This window comes from Canis lupus, chromosome 5 (genome assembly GCF_003254725.2).
Source record: "Canis lupus dingo isolate Sandy chromosome 5, ASM325472v2, whole genome shotgun sequence".
NCBI classification, from domain to species: domain Eukaryota; kingdom Metazoa; phylum Chordata; class Mammalia; order Carnivora; family Canidae; genus Canis; species Canis lupus.
In genome coordinates, this window is record NC_064247.1 from 58,806,505 (window position 1) to 58,824,419 (window position 17,915).

Sequence of the window (17,915 nt, forward strand, 5' to 3'; positions counted from 1 at the left end):
GGGCAGGGGCTCCCCAGGGGTGAAGCTATAGCCAGACATGGGCAGGTGCTCCCCAGGTACGTACTAAGGTATGGACAAAGGTCTGGGGACCTTCTCTTACGCAGCAGAAACTCTCACTTCTGAGACCTGGGAGGACCCCTCAGCCCCCGCCCCGTGGGGTGCAGAGGGGCCCTCACTGCTTGCCTCTCTGGAGGGCGTGGGTCTGGCAGCCACCGTGGGGTACTGGACTATCTTGGGAGCATTTTCTCCCCAATGACGGCTGGTTCTTTCTCTCCTCTGAGTGTCCAGGCCTCTTGGGTTGTAGCTCAGGCTTTTCCATGTGAGTTAATATATGCTCTTGACCCAAATTAAATGTAATTTACCTTGTTTCAGAGCCCAAAGGAGCATGTGGGATACACCTGAAATGTAGCAAAGGCAGTTATCTGACTCAGACATTACAGGAGGATTAAGCGGGCCTGGGAACAGGGGGCTTCGGCGTCTCGGCCCCCTGAGGCCCGCTAGCGCGGCCTGTTCCTTGAAGTATGGCGCCTCTTTGGACAGGAGGCCTGGATTCCCTTCCCTCAGCTTCCCCTGGGCGGCCCAGCTCCGCCCCTCCTGAACCCCGAGGGCTCCCGCTCAGCTCCCCTCACTTGCTCCCTGACAGCCTGGGGGATCCCCGCACACACGCACAGCCGGCTGCTCCAGGCCCACGTCATACCTCCCGCACGTCCATGGAAACGGCTCCTCCGTCGTGCACCTGGTCTCTAAGACGGGCGAGACTCTCACCAGGTCTTACATGGATGGGGCTCGGCACGGGTTAGTGTCAGAGGAGGAAAAGGGGAAGGTGTGCAGCTACGCCTCTGCCCCTGGGGGGTTTCCACTCGCGATGGGAAGTCAGCATCCGGGGGCAGTTCAGGGGTGTGGGTCTCCGGGTGTGACGGGGTCACACGGAGGTGAGCCCGGTCCGTCTAGGAGGAGTTTAAGATGTGAAGCCAGTGGGCAGGATGGAGAACCCGGCTGCAGCCACCACGGAGCCCTTAGTTTCCCCTGAAATCCCTGCTGCCCCTGTCTGCCCAGGGAGGCCACCCTGCTGCCCCCTCCCCACAGACGCTTTCCCATGACGGCTCCTGTGCACAGTGGCTTCTGCTCCTAGGACAGGACGACCTCTTGCGTGGGGGGCTCAGGGCATTCCAGGTGTGTCCGGCCCGTTCTCTGGGTCCTCCTCCTGATGACCCAGCTCTTGAGAAGGATGGGAGACAGGGAGAGAGAGAGGAGAGAGAGGAATGGAAGTGAGAAGAAACCCCGTGTTTTGTGAGGCTAGAGCCCCAGCCGTCTGAAGAGGAGGACAAGAATGTGAAGCTGCCACCCTGGAGGGCCAGAGCCTGCTCCAGCACTGGCCTGCCGGACTAGGCTCTGCACTGGCCTCTGCCCTGACCTCTGCCCTCGCTCTCCTCAGCCCTGACTGTGGGTCCCAGTACCCCCGCTGACTCTCACCTGGTCTATAAACATTTCCTTGTTGTGTGTTCCACTTACCTGGGGCTCACTTGCACTTGGTGAGGACAGGTCATTAGTGGACCAGTTGTTCATTCAAAACATGCTGGTCAACCTCCCACTAGGTTTCGGGGTCTCGTGTAAGCCATGGGGGAGACATGGACGCAAAGGACCCAGTCCCCTCCCGCTGGAGCTCAGGGTCCAGCATAGGAGACATGTGTGGCTGTGGCAGACAGATGGCACATGTGACAGCAGAGAAGGCTCTGGGAACACCCAGCCTTGGCCAGGACTTGACAGAGAGCCAGTGCCTCAGTTCTCAAGAAATCCAGGAGGAAGATTTGTTCATTCATTTGCTGCTCTATGCCATGCACCTAAGACAGTGCCTGGGGGCACAGTTGCTACTCAAGAAATAGTAGCTGACCGAGTGAATGAGCACAGAAGGAAGGGGATGGAGGGCATGTCAGCTGGTGGGAAATGCTGACAAAAGACGCGGAAGCACGTGTGTTTGGTAGCGGTGTCCGGGGAAGTGGGGATCGCTGATGCTGGGGCCCAGGCAGAGGCTCCAGGGAGCCCTGGGAGGTTACTGAGCAGGAGAGTGGGGAAGATCAGAGCCATTTTGGGGGTGACACAAGAGGTCGGAGCACCTGCCTCTGGGCTGCTGTAATGGTCTGGTTAGAACTAGGGTAGCGGCGGCTGCAGCGATGGAAAAATCAGAACCTCTGCATCCTGCAGCACAGTGCCTACAGCATCTCCCACCTGTTATCTCTGGTTCACCTGACTCTCTACTGAACTCCCACGACAGTGGTGCCCAAGGGGGGTCCACCTGTGTGTCCTGTCAGCCTCGCAATGCAGGGTGGGTACCCACGCTGCTCAGGTGCACCTCTTGCCTTGGAACAAAGAATGGGGGCATCTTGCACTTTTGAAGGAGGGTCAGCTCTGAGACCAGGTGGGGTTGTATTTTCTTGAGAGCTCGTTGTGTTTTAAAACAGGACTTAACTGTTTAAGTGTTCATTGGGCATCAATTTACACACAGCACTCCATTTAGATTTTGCTGAAGAGAGGTGGGGGAAAAAAATAAAATCTCTCCTCCGTTTCAGCAAGACCCAAATGGCCACCATTTATGTGGCTTTCAGCTTTAATCAGGTGCTTTCTGACACCGGGCACCAGTGGTAAAATACTCCCCAATAATCTCGCCAAGATGAGTTGCTGATATTCATACGTGCACTTACAGTATTATTGCTGCCGGGGAGCGAGGCATCCTACGTCGTTTGTTAGAAGTGCCCCGTAAACCATTTTCCTCCTTGGGCTCCACAGTGACGGAGGCGTCCTATTCCACTCCTCAGAATTTTACTCATTTGGAAAACTTGGTGGCTCTCAAAATTATAGGGTAAAATCCCGTTATAGCACTGCATGCTCAAGCACCCGCCACTCAGATCACATGCCTGGGTTATTTTGGGCTTTCAAACTACACAAGCAGCCACGGTGGCATTTTCTTCAGCGTCTGCCAAGTGTAATTAGGCGTAATTAGGTGGGGCTCTGGTTACTGCTTTTATGGGTAAATCATATTGCATCACCACATGAGAGGCAGTGAGGAGCCTGGGGTGTGTGTGTCCGCGATCGCCGAGGTATGGAAATAATGGTAATAACAATGAATCTAATCTACGTGAAATCCCTAAGCATGCACATGGCAGCCACGATCTCTTTAATCTGTGAAAACAAGGGGGGAGCTCAGGCTGGGCGGGGGGGATCAATGGAGAAGCAGGCGGGCATGAGGGAAAGCCCCTTTGCTTTGTCTTCTCTTTAGTGAATCTATTTTATTTATTTATTTTTAAAGATTTTATTTATTTATTCGTGATAGACACACACAGAGAGAGGCAGAGACACAGGCGGAGGGACAAGCAGGCTCCATGCAGGGAGCCTGATGTGGGACTTGATCCCAGGACCCCAGGATCACGCCTTGAGTCAAAGGCAGATGCTCAACCCCTGAGCCACCCAGGTGTCCCTCTTTAGTGAATTTAAATCACGATACAGGGTCTCCAGGAATGATGCTCTTACCACAGCATCATGGTGACGAGAACCAGAACTCCCAGGCCCCCTCTCAAGCAGGACTTGGAGCCACTGGCCAGCATCTCCTGGGACAACGCAGCCATTCCGAGGTCTGAGCTCACGGTTTGTGTCCTGTCGTGGCACGGAGAGACCGATCGGCTCCCCTAGACTGCAGTGCCATTCCAGTAAGGGAATATTTAGCATTTTGTATAATAAAAAAAAATGACAAAATCAACTTGCATTATGTAACTACTTTAAAAATAATGATGGTCCATGCCTGCAGAGCTCGCACCAAGTACCAGGCACGTTTCAAAATGCTATTTTACAGAAAAATGACTGTAGTCCAAGGAATAGCGTACCCTGAAAAGATTCATGTCCACTCAAGCCTCGGAATATGACCCTATTTGGAAATTTGCCCTTTGCAGGCATAATTAGCTAAGATGAGGCTGGCCTGGTTTAGTGTGGCCCTCATCCAGCCGTGAGACGGGCTGTGAGAAGACAGGCAGAGACCGGGGCGGGGCAGCTTGGAGCCAAGGCTTGCTGGCACCACCAGAAGCCACAGGAGGCAGGAAGGTCCCACCCCGAGTCTCGGAGGGAACATGGTCATGATGCCTTGATTTCGGAATGCCAGCCTCCAGACCTGAGGGAGACCACATGTCTGAGCCCCCGTCTGTGGCTCTGTGTCACGGCAGCCACAGAAGACCCCTGGGCTAACACAGATCTGCACAACCGCTCTGGGAGGGAGAGCCTGTTACTTCCCCGGGTGTGCTTCCTGTCCTTTATCCACTTGGACGTTTGCAGGTTCTGTGAGTGTGGTCCAGAGCGTCTTTACTACTTCACCTGGAAATGGGCCTGAGCGGGCTCAGAGAGGCTCAGTGCTCAGCTCAGGGTTACACAGCTTGGCCCCAACACGGGGCTGCTGTGACGGAGCTGTTGGGGTCTTCCCGCCATCTGTGTAGACCACTGTTGAGGGCACGTGCGCCGCCCCATTGTCAGAAGACGCAGGCAGGGCGGGACCTGCAGAATGTGTTGGGCTTGGGCCTGGCTTTAAATAGAATCACTCAGGTAGATCAGATCTCACGGTAGCAAATAACAGTTCATATTACGTGGATGTTGGTACAATTTACCCCAGGTGGGTGGGGAGGAATGGGGGTGGGGGGTTGAAGAGTGAGGGGGTTGGAGAGGGGATGGGGGTTAGAGGGGGTTGGGGGGGGTTGAGGGGTGAGGGGTAGGAAGGAGGTAGAGGGGTAGGAGGAGGGCTGAGGGGGTAGGAGGGAAGTTGAAGGGTTGGAGGGAGGTAGGGGGTAGGAAGGAGGGGTGGGGGCAGCTGCTTCCCCTCCCCCTTCCCCAAGCATTTAAACAGCACCCACCTCTGCTGGAGTGTGAGCTTTGCTGGGTCCCAGAAAGCCTGTAATTATCATTAAAATAGTATTGTGTATTTGGTAATGAGACCAGGCCCTTGTTCTAATGGGAGCTCTGCAAAGAAAACAATGCAGTTTGCGTAGATTAAGCACGGAGAGGGAAGCGGTTGCTTGAATAATCCTTGAGGCTTCTCCCTCTCTGGAGAAGATGTGTCTGTCCAGAGGTGAACTGAAGCAGGAAGGCTAAGAGGGGAGTACAAAACTTCTCATTCTCAGGGTCAGCAGGAAACCTGCCTGGACATCTTGTCACACAGGGCAGAGGACGACGAAGGCAGAGCTGGGGGGTCTAGCCCGAGGTCCTGGCTCTAAGGGACGCGTTGAGACAAGGCTGGAAGGCTGGGCGGGCTAGCAGACTTCTCTCCGCCTGCAGACCCAACAAGGATTCTCCCGAGCCGTCCTGCCGAGCCAGCCCAGCGGAGACCCACTGCAAGGGATCTCCCCTGGCCCTGCCTGCTCCCTTGGCCCCCGCACGTGTGGCCTAGGGCTTCCACCATTTCCCACATCACCAAATCCTTCCGGGTGACCTCCCATGCAACTGCAAAGCTCTCCTGCCTTCTCCACCTGGAGCACCTGCCTTTCCTCCTCTTGCGGCTCTTACAACAAACCCAAACTCCTCACCACCACCATCTGCAAGCTCTTTGACTATGGTCTTCAGGACAAGGAGCATCAGCTCCCCCAGGGCTTGGAGAAATGCAGTTTCTTAGGCCCCTCCAGACGTCTGAGCTAGAACCTGAGCTTCCTTGTGGCCCAGGGTGATCCCAGTGGGTGTCTGGGGAGATTGTATGCTCCCCAGGGTGGCTCCTCCAGCCCTGGCCACCCATGCTTTCCTCTGTCAAGCCCCTGACCTTCTGGGAAGCATACCAGCCTTTCTCCTATCTCTGGCTTTTTTATTTGCAGCTCACCCTTCCACCCAGAAGACCCATGTTCCCTCTCCCCGTGCTCCTGCCTCAAGACTCTCTTTCACTCAACAATGTTAGTGGAATGTCTGCCATGGGTGAAGATCAGGTCCAGGCACTGGGGACACAGTAGGATAGATGGACAGAGGGGCTTATGTCTTATTCCTCCTTTACCCCAGTTTCTAGCATAAGAAATGCTTGGTAAATGTTGAGAAGATGATACACTAGTGGGATTCTCCACATCTGTTCTTGGACACACTCTGAAAGCCAAGCACACGGAAGCCCAATCCTCTCACTACCATGAGATTGCCAGGGCTGGACACAACTTCCAAGACCTGGGACGAAGCTGCCAGGGCCGTGGCCCTGTCCTTGAGTGACTGTGTGGGCCAGTTTGGTTGGCACCAGGCCACTGGCAGGTTGGGGCAGGCTGGCAGCTGGGCCCCACCTGGAGCACTTTGATCTGCAGGCAGAAGCTAGGCTTCCTTTCTCTCAGGTCCTAGTTTGGGTTCATTTGATCATTTCACTTAATTGGATTAATCCCGCAGCTTAGGCAGGTCTCTTCAGACTTGCCTTTGTCAGAGCATAGCGTCAATTCTAAGTAATTATATTTCCCTAACTTCATTTCCCATGGAAATTTCAATAGGATTTCCTCATCGGATGCTGGCATCAGTGTGAGGCATCCCCCACAGGGGCTCTACTGGGCCCCACTCTGCTCTGCAAAGGCCCTCCATGGGGTCTCTTCAGGAAGCCTCATGACAGGACACTCCAGGATGAGGCTGGGCCTCTATCTCTCAGAGCTTGCTTTCTCCATCCCTAAATGGGGGTCCCCCAGTTCCTGCCTGCTTTCTCACTCTCCTTCTAGGAAGTAGACCCTGCTCTGAGCCTCTGACTCCTGTCTTGGGACTGGGGCCCCAGCCTGTCCTGCACCCCTCAGGTTCTACTCTTAGCTCCATTTGCTGAGCTGTTTTAATTCAGAGACACCATCCTGATGGGGTGCTGCTCCTCGCTATGTAAGGACTAAGTTGTGTCTGCCAAACTCATATGTTGAAGCCTCAACTCCCAACATGACTATTTTAGGAGATAGGGTCTATGGGAAGGTAAAATTAGGTCAGAAATGTGGGCCCTGATCCTATTGGCTCGTGTCCTAATGACAGAGGGCTCTTTCTTCCTACCATGTTAGGACACAGAGAGAAGGTGGTCATTCTCGAGCCAGGAAGAGCGCTCTCACTAGAAACCACACCGGCTGGGAGCTTGCTGTGGGACTTCCAGCTTCCAGATGGTCAGAAATGAATGTCTGTTGGTTAAACCCCTGGTGTATGGTGCCTTGTCAGGCACCACCCCAGGAATTAGAAGCTCTGCCCTGCAGCCAGCCTGGGAAACCCAGAGGAGGGATGCTGTGTAACACCAGCCTTTCTCGCTGTCAGTGGTCTACAGGAGGACTTCTGTTCCAAAGTGAATCTCATGATACAGGTGAAGGATGTGACACTATCCATCCAAAGCTGCCATTGGCACAGAAGTGGTGCTCGATAACCCTGGATGCCCTGTCCCCCATTCTGGGGGCCTCCTGTGGTTACCTGCAGAGCATCTGTGCTGCTGGCCAGAGTTGCAGACCTGCCTGGGACATTCTGGTTAAATTACCTCTCTTTTCTGTGCCCATGAGGCATCACCTCGAATGCCTACAGACAGAAAGCACATCTTTCTTTCCTTCCGGCATATGGTATTTTGTAAGGCGACAGGTCTGCCAAGACATCACAAATCCCTCCATGAGCGAGGCAGCTTTCCCCGAGACTGGGGATGCCGCTTGCCACTGAGGCCTGTTAACAGATGGCCCAGGGAGAGGCGGACGCTGTGAACCAAGCTCCGGTGCTTGAAGCATAGCCGAGGCCTCATGTTTCTTTTCAAGTTGATACTGATTTGCACAGGACAGGGAGAGCTGCTCAGGCTGTGGTTGCTGCAGTCCAAGTTCTGGAATAATCCTCTATCTAAGGAGAAAGGGCCGTAAGGAGAACTGTGTGGGTGCTGGAGGGGAGGTGTGAATGGTCTCGTGTCTCCATGGGCAGGCGTCTGAAGAGCTCTGCGGGGGAGATTTGACTTTGCAAACATCTCCAGAGCAGGGTTTCTGTGGCTCATTCCAGTTCGAAGCTGAGTGGCAGTTCTTGGCCACATGGCACCAGAGAAGATCAGAAGACTTTCACACCAGGCCAGGGAACACTCTGGTCTGTGGCAGTGCACTGCAGGAAAGGCTCCTGCTCAGGGAGTGGTATCTCCAGGCTCCAATGGCTCTGGTTCTGCCGTGTTGAGATGTAATTTAAGAAGATGAAGCTAGAGACCCTCTGGGCTAAAATCCAGGTGGGAGGTGATGCAAGTCTGAGCTGGGAGAAGATGGATACAGGGAATGAGAGGATTATTTATGAAGCTAACTCGGCAAGTGGTAAGGATGGACATGGGGTGATGAGCAGCGGAGTGACAAGGGCAGTTCCTGGTTTCTGGCGGAGGTCCCTGACGGTGGGATGGGGCCAAGGGATTTGACAGACAGGACAGGGGAAGCTAGAAGGATTGGTCCTGTCTGCCTATGCAGCCCAGACCAGACTTTCTGGTGTCAAAATCTTCCTTCAAGCTGAGGTCAGCTGAGATTGGCTGTCTCCCTCAGGGACCTGTCAGGGGATCTGGGGAGGGCTATGTGTCATCAGGAGAGGACCAAGGTGTCAAAGAATGTATACCTGTCCTTCTAGGGGTTATTCAGGGCTGTTTCAAAGGAGCAAAGAGATGTTATCAGGTGGAAACAGATGTGCCTCTTGGAACACAGGGCAAGCCCCGTGAAAGAATGGGAGTAGATAAAAAGATATACATGGAGGGAGTTCAGGGAAGTCTTCCTAGAGGAAGTGACCCCTCTCCCCCCCAGCTCAGTGTTGCTGGGTATGTAAGGATTGGAAGAGAAGGAAGAGAACTTCTTGCAGATGGAACGTTGTGCGTGGACAGTATGGTGTGTTTGTGGGGGTGGGGAGGCAAAAAGGAGCCACATCTGTTCTGTCCTGTATGCAGCTCTCCGGGCCCCTGTGGAAAGGCTTTCTGAGCATGCCTGAGAGGTCAGCCCCTAGTGGGCTGTGCTTCCCCACCCTAGGTCAAGTACAGATAGCTGAGACCTTCCTTTGGGGGCTGAGACACACCCCATTGTTGGAGACAATCCTCTTTCTCTTTCTTAGCTACTGAAGGCCCCTAACAATATCTGCTTCCATCCCTGTAATCAGAAATGAGCTTTAGGCAACTTTCAGAGTAATTTCTCCAGACTTGGAGACAAGCTAATTTATGGTGGAGCAAATGTCATGGATATACCATGGCCTTTCAGTCTCTACACTTAGAAGGCTGGGCTCAGAGACCTGGAGTTTAAGAGCAGGTGTGTGAATGATAGCAGGTTAATGGGAAGGGATGATTAGGATGGCATGTGGGAGGACAGGGGACAGAGGAGGACTCCTGCCTCATTTTTCCTCTAAAATGATGACAGCAGGTCAGAGAGGAGAGCAGAGAGATTTCTAAAAAGTCAAAGTTGTAAAAACAATAGAGCCTAATTCAGGGCTTTTGGTGTTTCTAGAACATTTATAGTAATCAAGAAGGGATGTTACCTGCCACTCTGGAATCCTTTAGAACAAAGAAGCTGGCAGTCACTTTTGGTGCCCACTTGTTCCTTTGTTCAATCATTTTTCCAGCAGGAGGCAGCCTTGTGTGGTGGTGTGAGTTATGGGCTGGCCACTAATCTTATGGCTCAGAGAAAAGTACTTAATTCCTTAAAGCCCAAGGTTCCTTAGTTTTTCAAGTGACCTGATGGACTAGTTAGCACCTTTTGGGCACTCACTGCTCACCAAGAACTATGCTAATTTCTTCCCATGGACCATCTCTTGGAATCCTTATAAACAACTGTGAAGTGAACACTATTGTTTACTCCATTTTGCAGGTGAAGTAACTGAGAAATAGTGAGGTTAACTAACTTAACCTTAATGATACAAAGGGGTAATTGGCAGAGCTGAGCAGCCTGATTCTGGATTTTAAGCAGCTAATCTTTCAGCTAATGAGACATTCTAAGATGAGGGCAATAATCAGAGAGATGTGAGTGGATTATAGAAAACAATGTGTGCTAAGTACCCAGAACAGGGCCTTGAATAAAGTTAAAACTCAGTGAATGATGGTGATAATGGTGAAGGTAATGAGGATGATGATGGTGATGGTGATGGTGGTGGTGATGAGGATGATGATGATGTGATGATGATAGTGATGATGGTGATAATGACATAGGGATAATGGTGATGGTAATGGTAATGACAATGATAATATACATGAGTAAGTGTCAAATCCTCTGATAGTTGTCAGGGATGCAGAAAAGGAAAATACAACTCCTGATTGTAGGAGTTAAGGCCTAGCAAAAAAGAAAGAAGATCCTGTGTCCAAATGGCCTGGTATAATAACCAGATGAGAGAGTGGCAGTCTGAACCAGGTTGGTGGCTATGGATACGGAGAGAAGTTGTGAGATTGGAGTCTAGATCAGAAGCAAAGCAAATGATGTATGTTAATGGACTAGGTATCTCAAACTTGGCACTATAACATTTTGGGCTGGTCCTTCTTTGTTGGGTGCGAGGGCTATCCTGTGTACTGTAGAGTTTTAGCAGCAACCCTGACCTCTATATATCAGATGCTAGTAGCAGCTCTTTCCAGTATGACAACCAAATTGTCTCCAGACCTTGCCTAATGTCCCCTGGGGGGAGAAATCACACAGTTAAAAGTCACTGGTGTAGAGAAAGAAATGATGATTGTTTCTAGGCCTTTGGCTTGAGGAACTGGGTACATGGTGCTGCCATTTTCTAGAAGGAACTATTGTCTTTTATTAAGTGTAATGTTTTTAGCACCTAGAACAGTGCCCGCTCATAATGGGCGCTCAGTAGATATTTACCGAACAAATGAATGTTTAAATGGGAATGGTTGGAGAAATCATAGTTTTTGTGTGGTTTTGGTTTTCTTTGTTTTTTTTTTTAAAGGTTATTTGTTTATTTATTCATGAGAGACAGACACAGAGAGAGGCACAGACACAGGCAGAGGGAGAAACGGGCTCCATGCAGGGAGCCTGACGTGGGACTTGATCCCAGGTCTCCAGGATCACACCCTGAGCCGAAGGCGGTGCCAAACTGCTGAGCCACCCAGGCTGCCCTCTTTTTTCTTTTTTTTTTTTTAATATTTTGTTTATTTATTCATGAGAAACACACAGAGAGAGGCAGAGACATAGGCAGAGGGAGAAGCAGGCTCCCCTCAGAAAGCCTGATGTGAGACTGGATCCCAGGACCCCGGGATCACGACCTGAGCCAAAGACAGATGCTCAACCACTGAGCCACTCGTGTCCCAGCTTTGGTTTTCTTTGTATGTATTTGGGGTTGGGGTAGAAATGAATGGTTTTGTTTTAGGCAAAGAAGTTTGAGATCTATCAGACATCCTAATGCAAATAAGGAGTTGTCAGTTAAATGTACAGGTCTTAAACTTCTGGGATAAGTCAGGAGATAAATGCTGGGAGTCATTAGCACTTCTATGGTATTTAAAGCCATTGGGCTGTCTGAGGTCTCCAAGGGCAAGAGGAAAAACAGAGAAAAGAAGAGACTGTACTAGCTCTGGGTAGTCAAACACTTAGAATTCAGGGGGATAATGAGGGACATGCTTGGGAAACTAAGGAGGATAGAGGAAGAACACAGATACTGGGTTGTTTCAGGAGTTGAGAATATGTAATGTTGAAAGGCATGAGTGCAACACCATATTGGCCCTTGGAGTTGGTGACATGGAGTCCGTGGTGACTCAGGCAGAAGCCAGCTTAGCAGGACAGGGAAGACAGTTGCAATGTGTTCAAGAGACACCAGGGAGAAGTGCTAGAGAGGGCTTGTGGATTTTGCTATGAAGTTTGTGAAAAGATAGGGTAGTAAATGGAAGAAAATGGTAGGGAGTGGGGAAGAAATTACCCTGACTTTTGTTAAAATGGGAAGGAAGATTTTATTTGAGATGATTGTACCAGGGGAGAGAGATTAGGTTCAACTCTGAATATAACAGGGGTGAGTAGGGTCTTCAGCCAAAGAGCAGCATGAGGGGCCATGAACAGAAAACTGTGAAGAGAGGCTATCAAGGGTGGTTTCTCACTAAACTGGTCCGCATGGATTCTTCTAACAGCAGACCACAGACTTAGATGTCAAGGGTGGAGGGATTCTAACTAAACTGACTTAGCAGGATTCTTGCTACAGGCAAGCCAAGGTCAAGGCCTAGTCTAGAAGAGTGATCAGAGGAGCCTAACTGAAGTTCGGTCAAGGAGGGAGTCTCTGCCAGGTGTCACAGCCAGGTTTCTCAGGGAGACACTGCAGCATGTTGGTATACCATTTGGCTCTGGAGAGAGAGCTCTGCCACTGTTGGTACCTGTCCCCAGTGGGCAAGGTGTCCAAGCAGCCCAGAACATGGCTTCAGGCTTTGGACTACTGCTGTGTCCTGTTTTCAAGGTCACAGAGCTCTTGCCTCTGCCACAAGGGAGGCCACAGATGGGCTCTGCTCCCTTTTAATCCCCTAATCATAAATTTGGCTTTTGGGAAAAGCTGCACTAATTACCATATCGCTCTGCCTTGGCTCCCCATGAGCCCAAGGCAGGGCTGTTGAGGGGTTTGCTAATCAGGCACAATAAATTGACCATGAACACCATGGCATAGGCCCAAATAAGAAGACAGGAGTTCCTGTCCCTTGTTAACGTCCTTGCACTCGCCTCTGTCCAACATGGTGGGTTGTATCTGATTTCTCCTCTGGGGTGGTGAGTGGCCCCCAGCTGAGAGACATCTCTTAATTTACCTTCGAGTAAGGAGAGAAGGGCCTTAGGTGACCTTTCTCACAGTCAGATCCTGACACCCACAGGATCAATAGTCACAAGATTGAATTGACCCAAAGGTTGAGTCATCTCTTTGCCAAAGTTTCTAATAAAAATGTGCATTTGGGAGGCTGCTTCTCATCTGGTGTCTGGGGTGAGATTGAAGCCCTTAGTGAGGTGTCTGGCATGTGACCAGTGCTCAATACACATCTGCTGCTGTTGCTAGTCTTGTTTTTGTTGTTTCTGTGAGTCCATCAGCTGACTCCAATGGTATGAGATGGGTCATTTGTTAGCATGTTTTCCTAATATTTGGCAGCCAATAGCTTCAGTCGTAATGTATCTTTTCCTAGAATTCTAGAAGCCATGGTTAGGACAGTGGTAGGTGAAATGGGGACAAGGCATTGTTGGAAAGGGACCAAATAATAAGAGGTATTTAAAGGAGGCTAGTGTAATGGTGGAGTTTGGGATGGGTTTACACATGAAGGGAATGAAGCAGGAGACTCATCATCCTTCTGTTCCTGTCTGACCATTTCAGAGAATGACTTGGCTGAGACCTCTGTGTATTTGAGGAGTCCCACTCAAGAGGGCTATATCAAGATGGATGTGCAAAGAGGACATTGCCATGTCCTCTGTGGCACATGCACTTAGATTCACTTCAGTTTCATCACTCCCATCTATTCCTCCATCCACCCACCTATTCGTATATCTACCCCTCCATCTACCATCCCATCCATTTATCTACCCATCCACCCACCCTCTTATCCATCCACCCATCCATCTACCCATCTACCCCTATCTATCCATCCACCTCATATCCACCCATCCACCCATTCCCTTTTATCCACCCACCCTGTATCTATCCACCCACCCCTCCATCTATCCACTTCTCCACCCATTGGTGGATTAGAGTATCCATCCATCCACCCACCCTCCTATCATCCATCCACCCATCCATCCATCCATCCATCCATCCATCCATCCATTCACTTACCCACCCATCTACCCTTCCACCGCCCTTATCTATCTGCCTTCCCACCCATCCATCACTCACTCACCTATCCATCCACCCATTTGGCAATAATTATTGAGTCCATTCTGTGTGCTTATTAGAAACAGAAATGATAAGACATTTCCCTGCTCAGGAAAGGCTGTTTGAAAGGTCTACCAAAAGATCATAGCAATGTACAAAGCACCAAACCAGAAGTATGCCCAATGCATTATACAATGCACAGTGCAGCCTAGAGTGGTGAATGATTCAATGTGAGAAAGTCAATAAAGTCGTCTTGGAGGATACTTAACCCCGAAAGAGTAGCAATTAGCTGGGCAGACATGGTGGTGGGGGAGGAGTGCATGAGCAAAGGGAGGGACATTCATATGTGTACCATGGAGAGAGAGCCCAGCTCATGGGACAGTGGTTGCAGGCGTTTGGCTGGATGGCTAGACTACAGGACTTGTGTGAATTTGTTGGGGGCAATGAGCTGGAAAAACACACACATAAGATCACAGAGGACCATGCTACTGTGTCTGGACTTCATTCTGAAGATTGTGGGGGCCACTGTTGGACTTAATGAAGGGGGTGTCATGATCATTCTTGTGTCATAGAAACAACACCTGGGTGAGTTCTCTGCCATCATCAGGACTAGAGCTGGGAGCCGACAGAAGGAGGATAGGCGATAATCCAGGTAGAAATGGGGATGGGTGGGGACCATTTGAGATCTCAGCCCTTGAGCACTGGTTTCATTCCTGACACCTTCTCAGAGGGAAGCATGTTTATGGCCATGAGCTTTAATTAGTCTTGACTGGAAGATGGACTGAATTCTGAATGGAAGCTGATGGAAAGGGGGCCCCACATTCTTGGCTCATCTGTAGTAGGAATCTGACAGCACATTGATCTGTTTGTGGTTTGTCAGTTTCTTGCCCATTCCTCTGGTCTTTAAGACAAAAAGTCCCTGATGGGGCATATTAGCCCTTATCAAACCAACAGGTTTCTTAGTGGGATGGTTGCCTAGTGTCCCCATCTCTGAGGCTTGTTGGTGCCACACAGGGAGTGTGGGAACCTGCAGCTGCCCCTGGGGGCAGGGTGGAATGTGCCATTACTCCAGAAAACCACTGGGCAGGTTTTGTGAATTCCATGTTCTTCTTGTCTATGATCCAGCTACCCTACTACTAGGCATTTACCCAGGAGAATGAAAACATGCATCCATCCAAAGGTGCGTGTGAATGTTCATAGCAACTGTATTCACAGTTGCTTCAAATGGGGACAACCCAAATGCCCATCAAGCAGGCAAGGGGACAAGCAGATGGTGCACACATGCACGCATGGGATATTCCTCAGCCATAAAAGAACAGCCGACAACTCACACAACGGGAACGAATCGCAAAAGCATGGTGAGCTGAAGAGGCCAGTATAGAAGATTGAATAGCGTGTGATCCCATTTACAGGAAATTCTAGAAGGGAGAAAACTGATTTGTGGTGTCAGAAAGCAGAGCAGTGGTTGTCCACAGCAGGGATGATGAGGTGGTACTGGGTGAAAGGAAAATGTGGGAATTTTCTAGGGTGCTGGCAATGTTCAGTATCTTGATGGGGATGATATTTACATGGTGTGTGTATTTGTCAAGATTTATAAACACTGGTTTTAGATGATTTGCATTTTGAGTTCACTCTATGTAAACTATACTTTGAAGAACAAAACATAAAGGACAAAGGAAACAAAGAGATGAAAAGAAAAGGAAGGGGAAGAGGGAGGGAGGAGCGGGAGGAAATAGACCCAAGTCCACTCTGAATCTCAGGACAGCGCTGGGCCTGTCCTTGGGTCGGTGTGAGATCTGCCTGCTCTCAGCTGAGCCAGGAGTTCCTGGCCATTTCTCCAGGCCTACCTCGGAATCACACTCAGGGGAGGGCCGTTCCTAGTGTCCACAGCTGCTTGGAATAGACAGCCCGGAGGGAGAAGTGGTCTGTCAGAGGGAGGCTCCTGTGATCTGATGGTGCGGCCAGGGTGTGGGCTGCAGCCAGTTCTCTGGAGGCCTGTTGTGCTGTAGAGATGTCCTGGGCTGTGTTTATACCCTAAAAAAGCAAGCAGGCACTGCTGCTCTACATTAAGCCCCCTCCCCACTGGACTGTACCTTCCTCATTGCATACATGAGCCAGGTAAGGAGTGAGCCCTCAGTGGGTTGATTCCTTTGCCATCAGGAAGTTAGTGCCCTGGGTGGTCATGTGGAGGGGACAACTGTAGTTTGTGTCTGCTAAGAGCTGCTCTGTGGCATAATTTTGAATGCTTTGTGTGTATTATCTCTTTTGTACCTGAAGGAAAGTCTACGGATCTTTATCCTCTGAGAAGGATGCTGTGGATTCATAAGGTCAGGTGACAACTCAGGGTCACAGAAAGGTCGGGATGTAGATCCAGAGCTCTGGACACCAGGGTCATGGTCTGTAAGACCACTATGACTCTGGTCCAAGATGTGGGTGGCAGCCATGTGGGTGGTGACAATGCGGAGATCTTGGTGGCTTGGAGTATCCTCCTTACACCCAGAGGTGGCCTCCTTTTCTTTCAGTGATAAGTGGTTGTCCTGCAGGGAACCTGCTCCTCTGAAAGCTCTGATGGAGAGCACAGTAGGGGTCTGGCCAAGCAGAGCCTCCTGATGTCCCACAGCAACTTGGTGCTTTCTGAGCAGGGTCAGGGCTGTTTGTTCAGAAGCACAAACACTGAGTGTTGCCATCCAAGGCCATGGGAGAGTGAGAACTGATTCCCACCATGCACACAGCCAAGGGATAAAGAGAGAAGAGGAAAATAAGGAAGGCATCCACCAAACTAGTTGCTGTGCTGATAATCAAGGTGTTGATTCAGTTACCAACAGAGCCTGGAAACACCTGGGTTCTTCCAGTTTGACTCAGAAACCAAGTACCTTTGCATTCGGAGAACAAACATAAATCTTTCTTTTGATAAAGGAGGAAATTAGCAAGTGCAAAAAGAAAATGTTTTCTCTTATCTTGGATCACCCTTGGAGAGACTCTGAGGAGATAGGAATGAAGCGGCTCCCACATCCAGAGCTATGTCCAGGCAGGAGCTGATGGGGCCCCAAGACAGAAGGCACAGTGGGGACTCTTGAGAAGTAGACCCCAGAGGCAGATCCCTTCTTATGACCTTACGAGGTCATGTTGCCTGTGTTGGAGGCATCGTGATGACATTACTAAGTCTGGCTGTTTATATCATTCCCAGATATAAATGATTATTTCAGAAGCTATTGTGAAATTTTCTCAGCAAAACTGGTTTCACTTTGCTCTAATTTCAGAAATGAGGGCCCTGTGTTTTAGTGGGGCAGGCCTGCCTTGGGTTGCTCGCAGCAAATCCACATGCCTTCCTGCTAAATGGTAAGTGACCCGGGAGCGTGAATCAGGAGCCCAACAGTGTCCACCACGCAGCTACTCCCACTCTGGGGGAAGCTCTACTTTGGAACAATCAGGCACAAAGTTTCAAGCATAAATACGCTAATGGCATTGTTACTTAAAATAAGGAACAAGTGGAGGAACCTCATTCCTATAAATAGAGGAGCATTCATTGTGGCTCATTCACAGGATGGATTGTTGTGGAGCTGCAGAAATGATGTTTGGAGGAATTATTTTTATCACGAGAGAGACATTCTCAGAACATGATTTTTAGTGACAAGACCATACACGGATTGTCTATACTGAGCATCACACCCAAATAGGCTGGCTGTCTTCAGGTGGGTTAATGAGAAATCTTACCTCCATGCCTGCTCTTCACGTTCTTTCCAGGTTCTCTGAGGTCATTGTCTGTTACTTTTATGATCAGAAACACAATGTAGTGAAGACAGATTGGGTCCACCACACGAGTTCCCCTCTTACTTTGGCCCCTCCTGTCTCCCCCTCAATCCCCTGCTTTGTTGGGGTTGAAAGCCATAGTCACAAATGGCATTTTGGAATTGATGTTGCAAGCCTTCTATACCTGGTGCTCCAAACTATTGATGGGCAGTTTCTCTTCTCGTTCCCACTTGTCCCTTCCTCTGGATGGTCATTCAATCTGGGACATGGTGACTCCATCGCGGGCTTCCCTCTGGGACCTGGCTTCATGGGCTGCCCACGTTCACCTCCAATCATCAGGTATTAGTGAAAATGCAAACACCAGGACTGATTTAGGGGCCCTGACTCGTGATTCCCAATTTCCTAGACCAAGAGGAAGCAAAGCCAGACCACAC

The 17,915-nt window shown here is 50.2% G+C and overlaps 1 long non-coding RNA gene across 2 annotated transcripts in view; it reads left to right on the forward strand.

Moving 5' to 3' along the window:
* Positions 1-7,055: 7,055 nt before the first annotated feature.
* The window catches only part of LOC112646942 (uncharacterized), a 46,206-nt gene continuing 35,346 nt past the window's right edge, over positions 7,056-17,915 (forward strand). For both annotated transcript variants that reach the window (XR_007410876.1, XR_007410875.1), the window contains exon 1: positions 7,056-8,264. This is a non-coding gene — a long non-coding RNA (uncharacterized LOC112646942). The remainder of the gene's footprint in view (positions 8,265-17,915) is intronic.